This window comes from Saimiri boliviensis, chromosome 4 (genome assembly GCF_048565385.1).
Source record: "Saimiri boliviensis isolate mSaiBol1 chromosome 4, mSaiBol1.pri, whole genome shotgun sequence".
Taxonomy (NCBI): domain Eukaryota; kingdom Metazoa; phylum Chordata; class Mammalia; order Primates; family Cebidae; genus Saimiri; species Saimiri boliviensis.
Genome location: NC_133452.1, coordinates 124,150,733 through 124,164,932, shown reverse-complemented (window position 1 = coordinate 124,164,932; position 14,200 = coordinate 124,150,733). Strand labels below are relative to the sequence as shown.

General features: G+C 35.0%; 1 protein-coding gene across 7 annotated transcripts in view; it reads right to left on the bottom strand.

The window, feature by feature from the left end:
* KHDRBS2 (KH RNA binding domain containing, signal transduction associated 2) overlaps window positions 1–14,200 on the bottom strand; it is a 609,247-nt gene that overhangs the window by 587,178 nt on the left and 7,869 nt on the right. The window lies entirely within an intron of this gene.

The window sequence follows — 14,200 nt, the reverse complement described above, 5'->3', positions numbered from 1 at the left end:
CCTAAAATAGTGTCTCAAAGTCAGCAAATATAGGAAATGATTGAGTCACAACATGTTTTGAAAAAATACTAGCTGATCACTTTGCTACACTTTGTTTATGTTCCTAATGCTAGTTTTAAAAGTAGTAACTATCAGTGTTTCAGGGATCTGCCAAAGGGCTCTCTTTCTTGTGACATGTAATACCAAAAATGCTTATTACTCATTCCCATCATCGAAAACTCTAAAACCAAAACGAATATCTCCATAACCATTTTTTTATTCTATGTACTCTAATAGAGCAGTTACATTTCTATTTAAACAGAAATCCAGTTTGTTTTTTCTCACAGTGGTTTTAAAATTAAACTTGGTGATCTGGTAGTGATTTTCAAATTCAACTTGGTGACTTTTTGAATCTACAAAACAGCATGGGTTGGCTATTTTCTTTTCCTTTATCCTTTTTCTTGCCTTTATCCTTTCTTATCCCAACAGGCCTCTCTTTTTGCAAGAACTCACAAAAGACAGTTAACAGTTTTAAATGGTCTAATTCTTATTATGGCATGCAACAATTGGCTGGTTTTACACTTACTGAGATATATATAGTAGGGATTTATTACCACATAATTCCAACTGTCGTTTTGTTTTTTTGAAATATGTATTTTAATCATATATGTGATAAATACATATTTATTATCCAATTTATTAGGCCTTTTTCCTGTTTCTTATCATAATCATTGAATCTAAAAGCTGACATGAAGCTCAAAAAGTAAGTGGCATTAAAGGTCCAGCTGTCTTCCTAGGAGTCCCACAAATACAACTTCATTTAACTAACAATTGAATAGCTAGTATTTTGTTTCACATCCCTGCCCTTACCCACTAAAACTCATGAGATTAACAATTGCAACTATCTAATATGAAGGTAAGTTCTAAAACACAAATAGATCTAGAGCAGTAATCACAGGAAATTCGCATTTTTGTTAAAAGAGAACGATTATTTAAATAAGCTTAGGTTCACAAACTATCAGAGAACTATTAAGCTTAAAGTTTTACTTAAAATTTAACTAAACGATGCAATGGGGACACTGAAAATACTGGTGTTGCAATATACACTAAAATATTATTTATATAGAAAATGACCTTATTTGATCTTGTTCATACAATAAGTAATTAAATGATAAGGGGAGAGGATAAAATAGACCACCGAAAAGACTCTCCAGCATGCCACTCTTGCTAAAAGAGCAGCTAGTTCCTTTCAATTACAAACCAAATTTGCTAATTAATTAGCTTCCACCTTGATAGGCAGAAATAACAGCATTACAGTGAGGGTATGTGTGTGTGTGCATCTGTGTGTGTGTGTGTGTGTGTGTGTGTGTGTGCGCGCGCGTGTGCATGTGTGCATTTGAGACATATCATTAGTAATGAAATTAAATGAACTCCTCCAAATTTAACACATAAAGATGGATTTTAAAAGATGGAACATTTTTTAAAAATAAAGTTAATTGAGGAAGGATTAAGAAAATGAATCAGCTAATTGTAATATTTTCAATTACATTTAGTTTAACCAACCCAAAAGCCTAGAAATATTACAGTAGTAAAATGAGAGCCTGTGTGACTTTTTCACAAAAACTCTTTTCTTATTTTCTTTCTCAATTAGGAATATCTTATATTCATCTGTTCATTGCAGGCTTTTAGCTCCCAGCAGTGAATGCAAAGGCAGAACATGGCAATGGGCCTTTTGAAACCAAAAGAAAAGATTGTCACTCCCAAACTACCCGCAATTTCCCTTTTGAATACAAACATACTATCTGAAGTAATTCATTTAGCTTTTTCTAAAAGCACCTTGTATAACCTTGCAAGTGGTGATTTGTAATGTGGCAGGCTGTTATCAGGCAACTGCAATATTTTACCTCAGCTCAATAAAGAGCAGCATTATTCTAAAGTTCATTCATACAGAAACATTGCAGTGGAGGTATTTTCCAAACCTAGTTCATGTTTATTCATTTCTTGATTTGGAGGGAAGAAGGAGACTGGGCTGACAAGCCGTCTTCCTCCTTACTTACGTGACTGATTTTCAACTCCCAAAGGACTCTGGCAGGTTTTATCTGTATTACACAGCCAAAAAGGATTAAAAATTGTTACATTATAGCATCCTATGCATTGCAGTGTCTGCATTTGACTACCACCCCTTGTCCTTTTGGCTTCAGTGTGCAACTGTCCAACTTCTAAGAGTCAAGGCCTATCCATTTCTTGCTTGAGGGCTATATCTGGCTGTCAGAACCTGCTTATTTGCTCCTACATGACAAGCATGAAATATCAGTGAATTAATGTCCCCTAGGAGCTGCTCTCAATCTATGGCTGATGAAATTCAGGTAAATATCTTAGCTCCATCACTGCTCCACTTGTGTATGCTTGCCTTCTAAAATGTCCCTGTGTGATTAAGCATCAGTTGCTGGTAGTAGTAACTTGCTTGAAAACAAATACTATGTGGGCGCTTTTTTTATAGGTCTAGTTTCCTCATTTCCTGAGATCACCTCAAAAATAAATTACCTGCATTTCAAATGATTTGTCTCAAAGTCTATTATTTCTGGAGGAATTTGTAAGACACTGTGTACCTCTTACTAAATAAGTTTGGGCCTAATTTCAGCCAAAAGGAATGAAGGGCAAATCTGAGATACATATTTACCCTAACATGCTAGCAAAAATACAGATGCCAACAGAGAATAACTGTATTCTTTGTCCTTATTTTTATCTTCAAGGATTAGTAGAGTTTGAAAAGGAAATATTTTAAAGAATGGCATACAACATATATAGATGTTTTTAATTTATACATAATTATAATCAGATACACACATTCAAATAAAAATACTTTTTCTTTAGAAATTAATAAAAGTTCCTTTGGCATTTTCACTAGTTTCAGTTCTGGGAATTAGTAGTAGCGCAAGTAAGTTTCTACACTCGAGTCCTAATTTCAATGTCTTCTGTGGGAACCCAAACTGAAACATTGTAAGAGATTGCTGTTATGCTATGACCAGTCCTGTTCTCCGTTGCAACCCTTTTGATGTCAAATAGCATAAACTAATTGAAGCCATCTTAAACAATAATCAGAAAAGGATCTATCTTAGAAAAATTGTGGGGTTTCTCAAGAGACCAAGATCAGCTGGGCCCCTTCGAAGACTTGCTTGGAAGGCCACAGCAAACCAAGGATATTATCTTTCATCTCTACCTCACTCAGTACATCTGTTTTGTTCTGTCTGAAGATGAGAACTCCAGCTCCAAAGTTTACATGTCTTCCATAACAGGAATCAGCCCAACCTGTTTCACTTCCTCTCAGATTTAAGGCCAAGTTTTCATCAGAGAGAGTCTTTTAGCTACTCTGAGACATTCGGCTGCAGCCAGGTGAACGAGGGTCCAAAATATAAGTGCTCAGAGAAGAAGAGAGGCGTGCTAAGAGGGGTCAAAACAAACTTGGACAATCTCCTTAAAAATTTCATGAAACATCAATTATATAATAATAACAGTTTCTAGGGAATAAAAAGTGAATTGCACATAAGAAAATTGTATTTTTTTTGTTTGTTTGTAACTGGGATTAGTCTAAATGAGCTACAGACTAATGACAAATGTGGAAATGCACCAGAGATTTTCTACTCTCCTAGTCACCCTATGTGGATCTTACACTGACTACTATTGTAAAAGTTTGATAAAAGTGTAAAAAGATGCTTTCGGGGATTTATATCTATCAACTATTATTTAACATCAAATCTTACATTTATACACAAAATTTATTTTGTGCTTAAATTTCCAAATTGTTTTGCTTTTATAAGAAATTATTGTTCAATACTACAAAATTGCAAAAAAAAATAAGATGAAATATTTATATGTCATCTAAGTTCCATTTTCCAGAAAGTGTCAATACATAGCTTTTTAAGAAAACAAAGTATTTTCCTTTTCTCATAACTTTCTATTGGGGGTATCAAGTACTTCTATAATAAAATATTTCAGTATTTTATAATTGTATATCACTTTACAGCACCTAAATCTATTTGTCTTCCTGTCCTAAATGCAAACAAAAATTTTCCACTGCAACACTATCCTAAATCCCATTATACAGGTTCATTTGCTTTTGGGGTTCATAGCTTTCATACCCATAAAAACATATTTCTCTGAGAAGTACCTCATCAAATGCCAGCACTGATATATTCTGTCAGTCTAGATCATTGCTAAATCTTCATTTTGGTTATTAGTGTTGACATGATGAGTACATACATGTTTACTAAATGACAGTGGTTTGGTATTTGAGGGATAAGCATAAAGTTACCAGTCACTTACACTGCTAAGCAATTTCAAGAACTTTATGTCACATTTCAGAGTGACAGCAATGCTGGTAGCTAATATACCCCTGAAGATAAAGATACAAAGATGGGCTATCATTGTGGATGCAGATGTAGGTCTCAGTTGTTAGTCTACAAGTACATCTACTCTACCAAGGGTGGGTATGCCAATTCTGTTTTTATAAACGATATTGTTTCCTTGAAAAAAAAAATAAAAAGCATATAACATACTGTTTAAATTTATTATGGTCCTTTTTAAAGGAAATGTTTAATGTGTTAATAGAGGGAAAAACGTTTCCTCTATTTTTTTTCACACTAGAGCCTACTTTGCTACTCAGGACAGTGCAGTGCTTAGCATTTACCAGACATGATTACATGACTTTGTATAAATTTAAAGTACGGTATAAACAAATGTCATGCTTAATAATCTCGACACAGTTGTTGTCTCCTTCAGAATTGAAACAGACATATAGAGAGTCGATAATGAAAGAATTCAAATATTCTTAAAACACTATAAAATTTATTTTGCCAAATTTTATATATATAAACAGATACCTTCATTGTGTTTACACAATATTTTTGAACACTTTAAACACAGCACTGGGCAGAGAAAAATCTTTTCAGCGAATGCTTCTGGAACAAATGGATATTCCAATTAAAAAAATACTTTGACTATCTTGATACCATAAATAAAAATTATTTCTAGATGGGACATAAATCTATACTTAAAAGCTAAAACCATAAAGCTTCTAGAAGAAAACATTAAGAATAACTCTAACCTTGATATAGGCAAATATTTATTAGAGAGGACACTCACTGAACTAAGTATGAAAAAATAATAAACTGACTTCAGCAAAATTAGTATGTTCTGCTCTTTGAAAGATGAGAATATTAAAAAGGTGAGCCACATATTAGGGAAAATATTCACAAAACATATTTGTAACAAATGATGAAAACCCAGAACACAAATAACTCCTACAACAATAAAAGACCTACAATCCAATGAAAAATTTGTCAATATTCTAGGCACTCATTTCAAGTAAGAATACATATAAATGGCCCAAAAAAAGCCCACAAAAGCACATGCTCATCAATATTAATATTCAAAGAGATGCAAATCAAAACCACCGTAAGTTTCCACTACAAACCACTAAAGTAGCTGTTGTTAAAAAGACTGAGAGCTTCAAATGTTGGCAGGGAAGTGCAACAGCCAGAATTTTCATAGATCACTGGTAAGAGAGTAAGATAGCATAAGCATTCTAGAAAACTGTTTAACAATTACATACACACACACACACACACACACACACACACACATATATATATATATATATATATATATATTTTTTTTTTTTTTTTTTTTTTGAGACGGAGTTTCGCTCTTGTTACCCAGGCTGGAGTGCAATGGCGCGATCTCGGCTCACCGCAACCTCCGCCTCCTGAGTTCAGGCAATTCTCCTGTCTCAGCCTCCTGAGTAGCTGGGATTACAGGCACACACCACCGTGCCCAGCTAACGTTTTTTGTTTTTTGTTTTTTTTCTTTTTTTGAGACGGAGTTTTGCTCTTGTTACCCAGGCTGGAGTGCAATGGTGCGATCTCGGCTCACCGCAACCTCCGCCTCCTGGGTTCAGGCAATTCTCCTGCCTCAGCCTCCTGAGTCGCTGGAATTACAGGCACGTGCCACCATGCCCAGCTAATGTTTTGTATTTTTAGTAGAGATGGGGTTTCACCATGCTGACCAGGATGGTCTCGATCTCTTGACCTCGTGATCTACCCTCCTCGGCCTCCCAAAATGCTGGGATTACAGGCTTGAGCCACCACGCCCGGCCTGTATTTTTTTTTAGTAGAGACGGGGTTTCACGTTGTTGATCAGGATGGTCTCGATCTCTTGATCTCGTGATCCAGCCACCTTAGCCTCCCAAAGTGCTGGGATTACAGGCTTGAGCCACCAAGCCCGGCGACGATTACATATATTATAGTAAAAGGTTAAGCATCTATAAGCTCTAAGATCCAGTAATTACACTCCATGCAAAGAAAGCATGTCTATAAAAATCCTGTAGGTGAACTTTTACAACAGCTTATCTAAAATCAGATAACACTGAAATGTAACATGTACATTCATGCTATTGAATAAACAAAATGGGACATATTTGTAGAATGCTGTACTTCTCAACCATGAAAGAAATCATGAATACAAAACCATGGATGACTGTCAGAAATATACTGAACTTAAGAAAAAGGAAGAGTGTATACTATATTATTCCGTTCATATAAAGTTGAAGAACTAAGTTTTCTATAATAACAGAAATGAGAATAAGTGGTTCCTAAAGAAAATGGAAGTGATATAGTTTGAGTATTTGTCCTCTCCAAATCTTCTGTTAAAATTCGATCCACAATGTTGGCGGTGGAGCCTGTTGGGAGGTGTTTGGATCCATGAAGGGGATCCATCACTAATGGCTTCATGCCTTCCCTAAAGAGAGAGTTCTCGCTCTGTTAGTTCACACAAGAACTGGTTGTTTAAAAGGTTTTAGAACCCTCTGCCTTTCTCCTTTTTTTCTCTTTCCCTCTCTCTCCATCTCTGTCTCTCGCCATGTGACAAATCAGCTCCTCTTCCCCTTCTGCCATGATTGGAAGTTTCCTGAGGTCCTTGCCAGAAGCAGATATCAGTAACATGCTTCCTGTGCAGCCTGCAGAACTGTAAGCCAAATAAACCTATTTTCTTTATAGATCACCCATCCTCAGGTATTTCTGTATAGCTATACAAAAAAGACTGAGACAGCAGGTTACAGAAAGGGGGCACAAGGTAAGTCTCTGGGCTGACAGAAATGTTCCCTACTTTGCCAAGGGCATTTTTCACTCAAGAGCATATAATTACCAAAATTCATTAAGTTTTATACATAGAAACTGCATTTCACTGTTCATATAGTTTACCTAAACTTTTTTAAAGTAAGCAAACTAGACAAAGCGAAGTAGATAAGAAAAATTCTTTATTATTTTCTGCTATCAGGTAAATGCTGCATAAACACCTGCATAAGATTCATGAGATGACTGGATCACCTATGAGATCACTGGTAAGAACCTATGTCATAAAAGAGGAAACAAAGGCTCAAGGAGATTTAGAACTTAGCCCACTGTCACAAGCTACCAGGTTAGCAGATCTCGCTCTCAAGCAAGAATATTTTGACTTTACCTACCATGTTCTTTCTACCGTAACAGTAGCTTTCAGCATTTTTTACCATATTCCAGGGTAAGAAATGCATTTTATATAACGACCTGGTAAATCCACAAACACATTCCATATACACACATAAACTATAATAAATGTTTCATAAAGTTATGTTTACCCCTAAATATATATGTATTTATACATATATACACGTAAATGTATATATATATATATATATATATACACACACACATATATATGTGTGTGTTTGTATATTTAGTCATATGCCAAATAATTATGTTTCAATCAACAATAAACCACATATAACATCGTGGTGGTCCCACAGCCTTATAATGGAGTCAAAAAAATTCCTGAGGCCTAGGCATCCTAACATCTAGCACAATGCATTACTCATGTGTTTTGTGGTGATGCTTGTGTAAGCAAACCTACTGTGCTGCCAGCAGGATAAAAGTATAGCACACGCAATTATGTATAGTTCATATTTGATAACGATAATAAATGTTACCATTTTACGTATGTATTATACAACTCATTTATTGTAATTTTAGAACATGGTCCTCAACTTATGTATTTTAAAAGTTACCTGCTAAACAGGCTCAGGCAGGTCTATCGGGAGATATTTCAGAAGGACATATGATTATCATAGATGATGACAGTTCCCTATGTGTTATTGCCCCTGAAGACCTCCCAGTAGGACAAGATGTGGGGAGGGGAGTAACAGTGAAACTGATGATCTTGACCCTGTAGAGTCCTAGGCTAATATATGTGGCTGGGTCTTATTTAACAAAGAAGTTTAAAGAGTAAAAAAATAAAATAAAATAAATTTGAAAATCAAAAAAACTTACAGAATAAGGATATAAAGATATTTATATAGCTAATTACAAAAAGTCAAGTTTTTTAAAATTAAAAAGCTTGTAAATTAAAAGAGTTATAGTCAGCCATTAATTTATTATTGAAGACATAAATTTTTTAAAATAAATTTAGTACAGCCTAACTTCCAGTATTTAAAAAGTCTACAGTAGTATACAGTATGCCCTCAACCTTCACCTTCACTCCTCACCACTACTGACTGACTCACCCAGAGGAAATTCCAGTCCCATAAGCTCCATTCATGGTAAATGCCCTATACAGGTATACCACTGTTTATCTTTTGTATTGTATATTTACTGTACTTTTTTCTATGCTTAGGTATAAAAATACCATTGTGTTACAATTTCCTTCAATAATTAGTACAGTAACATGCTGCACAGCTTTGGAGCCTAGTAACAACAGCTGTATCATATAGCCTGGATGTGTGATAACTATACCATTTATATACTTTCTGATATTCACACAATGATGAAATTGCCTAATGACACATTTCTCAGAATAGATCACTGGCACTGAGCAACAAATGGCTGTATCTGAAATAATACATAAGCACATCCTTTTTCATAGGTCCAACATAGTCATGATTTCCTCCAATACTGAAACAAACCTATGTAGCAGACTGCACTGAAAGACAATACATTTATCTTTTCCTACTATATTCTCAGTCAATGAGAGAAATGCTCATATCATAAGAAGCACTAAGGATCCAACGGCATGCCCACTGAGGCATTCCATCTCATGCTCACCGTGGATCAGAGCTTCGCTGACCACAATGGAGGCAGTAAACTTCTGTATTGTATATAAGAGCACAAATACAAGGGAAAAAAGTATCAGGATGTTGGCAGTGAGTAGTTAGCAAAATCACATATGCCAGGAAGTCAGTAAGAATTGCCAAAAAAAAGGAAAAAGCAGATGTGTACAATGGCTCTGAGAGAAGAAAATAATCAAGATTCCAAGAACAGTCCTATAAAAGGAGTCAGGATTAATTTTACCATTTTATAGTATCACACGTAGTTTTGTAAAAGAATGTTCCACATTACACTGAGCAAGTTAGAAAGGTGGAAGCAGACAGAGATGTAGAGAACAGGAGACTACAGGAGTTGTGTTGTAGTTTACAGTGAGCAAAGGAGACAATATGCAGCTGTCATTATCTTTTCAGTTTAGAACTAAGAGTTTACGCAGTTTGCACATGAGGGAAAAAAGGGATATAGAAGTTAAAGCACCTCACCCAAAATAATACGGGTCTTTAATTCTAGGAGGAAGTCATGGACTTGGGGATCTAGCTTCAGCATCTATGCTTTCAGCCTCTACCTTCAAATACCTCTCTTATTCTACTATTCCTGTCTATAAGTTAAATCACACAAAATTGCTATTATTTCAGGTAAAAATGAACTATTTCAATTTCATACAGTTCAACATATTACTTACTACTAGCTCTCCTCCCCTATGAAGTCAAAGTTCTCGAGTGAGTTATCCAACCTCCTTAGCTCATACTATCACTTTCTATTCACTCTTACATCTTCAGAAATAAGGGATTTTCTCCGACCCTTCTCTCAGTCTGTCCTTTGCTGCCAAATCCATTAGAGACTTTTAATCCTTGTCTTACTTGATCTATGGCAACATTTGAAAATACTAACCAAATCCTTCATTCTTCAAATACCCTATTTACCCGATAATGAACTTACTTGGTCTTTCTTACCTACATTCTAGGCAAGTTCTTTCAGTCAGCTTAGCAGACGAGTTTTCTTCTGTCTTTCCCTTAAATACTGATGTTTCTCAGAGTTTTATACTTAGTCTCCTTCCTAGTGCACTTCATATGCTCTCCTAGGGTGATCTCTTCTACTACCACGGTCAATGATCACCTAGATGCTAAAAAAAGGGAAACCATTACCTGCAGCACAGATCTTTCTCCAGACCCAGTTCTCCACTTGCATTTTTACTTCAACACTTCACAGTCCCTTCAGTGTGTATCCAACTGAATGCAGCACTAACCTTCTTTGAATAAATATCTCAGTAATTGACACCATCATTAACTAATTGCCAAGGAGCAATCCAGATAGCCAACTTGACAACCCTTTAGTTTTCAGCCCCTCTATCCAACCAAACACTTTACATTTCCCTTGCAAATTTCTTTTTTCTTTCTTTTTTTTTTTTTTTTTTCCGATGGAGTCTTGCTCTGTCATCCAGGCTGGAGTACAGTGCAGTGGCATGATCTGGGCTCACTACAACCTCTGTCTCCTGGGTTCAAGCAATTCTCCTGCCTCGGCCTCCTGAGTAGCTGCGACTACAGGTGCTTGCCACCATGCCCAGCTAATTTTTGTATTTTTAGGAGAGAAGAGGTTTTGCCATATTCATCAGGCTGGTCTTGAACTCCTGACCTTGTGATCCGCCCACCTTATCCTCCCTATATCTGTCTAGTTTTCTCTGTCTGTGATCTCATTATTTGAATCCAGGCCACTATACCTTCTCTCTTGAACTGTTGCTTTAGCTACCTAATGGCCTGCCCGTGTCTTGTACCTATCCAATCCTATCTCCAGCAATGTAGCTTCATTATGCTTTAAATAAAACTCCATCACACTTGCTCCCTTCTAGTACCTTTCAATGATTTACATTTCTTGTAGCATAAAGTCCAAACTTCTAAACATATTTTACAAGCTATGTAATGATAAGCCTCTACCACATTTCAGACACACTACTCTTTATTCTTTCCCCTTTATTATGTCTCTAGCAATGCTTGACTTCTACATATTTGAATAAATATTCTCTTTCTTATCAGATTTTAGAGTTGTTGTTTACTATATTCATGTACAATTCTCTCCAAATTATAGCTTCTTCATCACTGAATCCTGGTCATATTCTACTTGTTTGTAGAGTCTCAACTAATATGCCCCTTCCTATGAAGCCTTTCCTCTCTGTAGGCTTGTTTAGGTGTCCTGTCTTGAACTTCTAAAGCATCATCTACTTCTCCTATCATTTTATTACCTAGATTTTATGTATCTCCTACACCCTCCTCAACCTAAATGTAAGTCTCAGACAATAATGTAAAGCACAATTGGGACAAGTCTATATTGCTTCTCTTTGATTCCCTACATCTAATATATGCTTAACACACAACATATATTTATATCTCTCATTGAATGTGTGTGTGTGTGTGTGTGTGTGTGTGTGTGTGTGTGTGTATTTCACTCATTTTACTCAAAGGGAAACCATTTGGTTTATTGAAACTCGTTTCAAATACTTATCACTTCATCTAACTTCATTAAACTTTTTTAATTATCATAATGTTTTATTCTAACAGATTTTTCCTATGTGGGGATGACATAATATCCAATTTTTCACTAATTTCGGAAGACTAGCTTAATGTCTAACCATCTATCATACTGAAGTCCATTCCAAAGCAATATCATATAATAAAATGCCATCTGCCTCAGCATACCAAATGTTCTTTCATCTTCACATAATTCCTTAAAGCCCCCTTTTTCCACCAGGTCTTAGACGGATAAAAAGGCAGGTTCTCCTTTTCCCCAGAAAAAGAAACTTAAACTGTATGGAGACATGGATGATTCTTAATTCAATTTTATACTTACTTAAATCTCCCTATTTATCATTTACAGGAATAAACATCATGGTAAATGTATTCTATTATTTAGTCATTCATCTCCTGCTTGCATTTTATAGTATTCTTTTATAAAATAAATGTACTGGTGCATGTAAATCAAATTCCTGAAAAAAACAATTCTTTACATTTCCTGACAAAAATTATCTTTAAGGAAACAATAAATTATACAGTAACCTAGTTAGTTCACTCTTATAAAAGTTTATCAAAGAAAGATGTTGCTATTCCCTTAAATAAGTTATGTTCTTTAATACCGTTTAAGGTTTCAATGTATAATGGCTGCTTTTTGACACTCTTTCACGCTTTTGTGGACATTTGCCTAACCTCTCTGATTTATTGCTTTTTTGGAAATCCAAATTGATTGTGCTACCTTGTAATCTTCCTTTTTATCTTTTCCTATAAAATAGGGACAATATTACCTGCCTCTCAGAATATAATGTAAAGACCTAAGCCACTGTGTATGTTCAATAAAAGCAGCTATTATTTGAGTCACCCCTTTCTTCTCAAAATTAAACAAATTTCTTCTCATTCAACCTCTTTATTGTGCTTCCATCACAGAAGCTCCCTCTCCTGAGTTGCAGTCAGGACTCATCATTATCTAGCATACAATTCTATGAACTGCTAAAAATATCCACGCTCTAGAGAAAACACACTTATTCTGCTTTTCTCTAAGAATAGTAAAATCTAATCTTTAATGTTTTAAAGGAAACAGACATCAATTGTGTCATTTCTGCTAACAGTACAGTAATACCAGCCAATCTGCTTCAAAGTTGTTATATCCTAATAACTCAGAACCTATAGATAACATTTAAAACAAGTCATACTGTCAAGTTTTCTCTTTCTGATGAAATGTGAAATTTGTTCACTTCTAAATGTTAAACAAAACCCTGGCCTCCTCAAGACACAAGACAGGACCTACAGTTGTTCTTCGTTTCTGAAAGAATTCAGCAAATGTAAGCAGTTCTCTAAAAAACATAAGGAAAAAAATGCCTCAGCAAATCATACAAAATTCTCCAATCACTTTTTGGTCAAAAAAAGTTTGAAATGTTTCCTCTGCTCTACCACCACATCACTAAGTTCTCTAAGAAGCAGTTAATAGAAGTCATTCAGAAAATGTAGGCTATCTTGATGATGCTTAATTCAATTCTATACTGAGGTAAATTCCCCCATTTATAAATGTATTTGATTTTTATAAGCTATACTTATATTTTATGACATGTAATAACTCATCCAATATTTGCATTCCAGAAACATATTTCAGAAGTTAATGTCAACAGCAACATTGGTCTTCTAGATAAAATTTGCACACTAATATCTGGCCTTCTTTCAAAACCTAATATTGGGTCTCGATCATAGGAGACAATGTGGTGTAATGGTTACATGTGGTATCTAGGTGAAAAGGCCTGGGTTTCAACTTTACAATTTCTTTGCTCTGAGACCTGATGTAAATTAATTTCTCTAAGCCTTAATTTTTCTAATTTGTAAAACTAATGTTAATAACATTAGTTATTAACTAATACAATATTAACTATAAACAATACAATAAGATTGGTGGGTAGATTATTTGTGGTAATGCATGCAAAGCTTCTAGTACAGTGTCTGGCAAAGAGTAAACTCCCAATAAATGTTGAGATGATGATAATGGTAATAATGATAAATCTCTCATTATTATAAACAACAGGAGATAAGACTTTCTCTGAATTCCTTATCAGTGGCCTCTAAAATTCATATAATTCCTATCAGAATTTCTATATACTTATTTATATCATGTATTTGTCTATATATATATGTGTGTGTGTGTGTGTGTGTGTGTGTGTGTGTGTGTAGTTGAATTCCCTATAGATTATAAACTCCGTAAATTAAACATTTGATACTTCATTTATAAATAGCACATATCATCTACAGTTTTTACCAACACACATTCAAGGGCATGTGTGATTGTGTGGTCAAATGCAGTACAGTACTAGTCTGACAGAATTCATCCCCCAAACTATAGCTAAAATATAAGGGAAACAGCCTAATGCTTTTATGATGGTTTATTATCTCTCTATACTGCAAAATCTTTTGGAAGTACTGTTCATGAGTCAAATGGAGAATGTGCTAAAAATAACTTCTTTCTCCCACAAAATTTAATAACCATTGAGCAAGAGGATGCTTGGCCATGACCTCTCAAGTATTTGGCAAATAAAAGATGCAATCATTACAGAAGTCTGCACTTGAGAA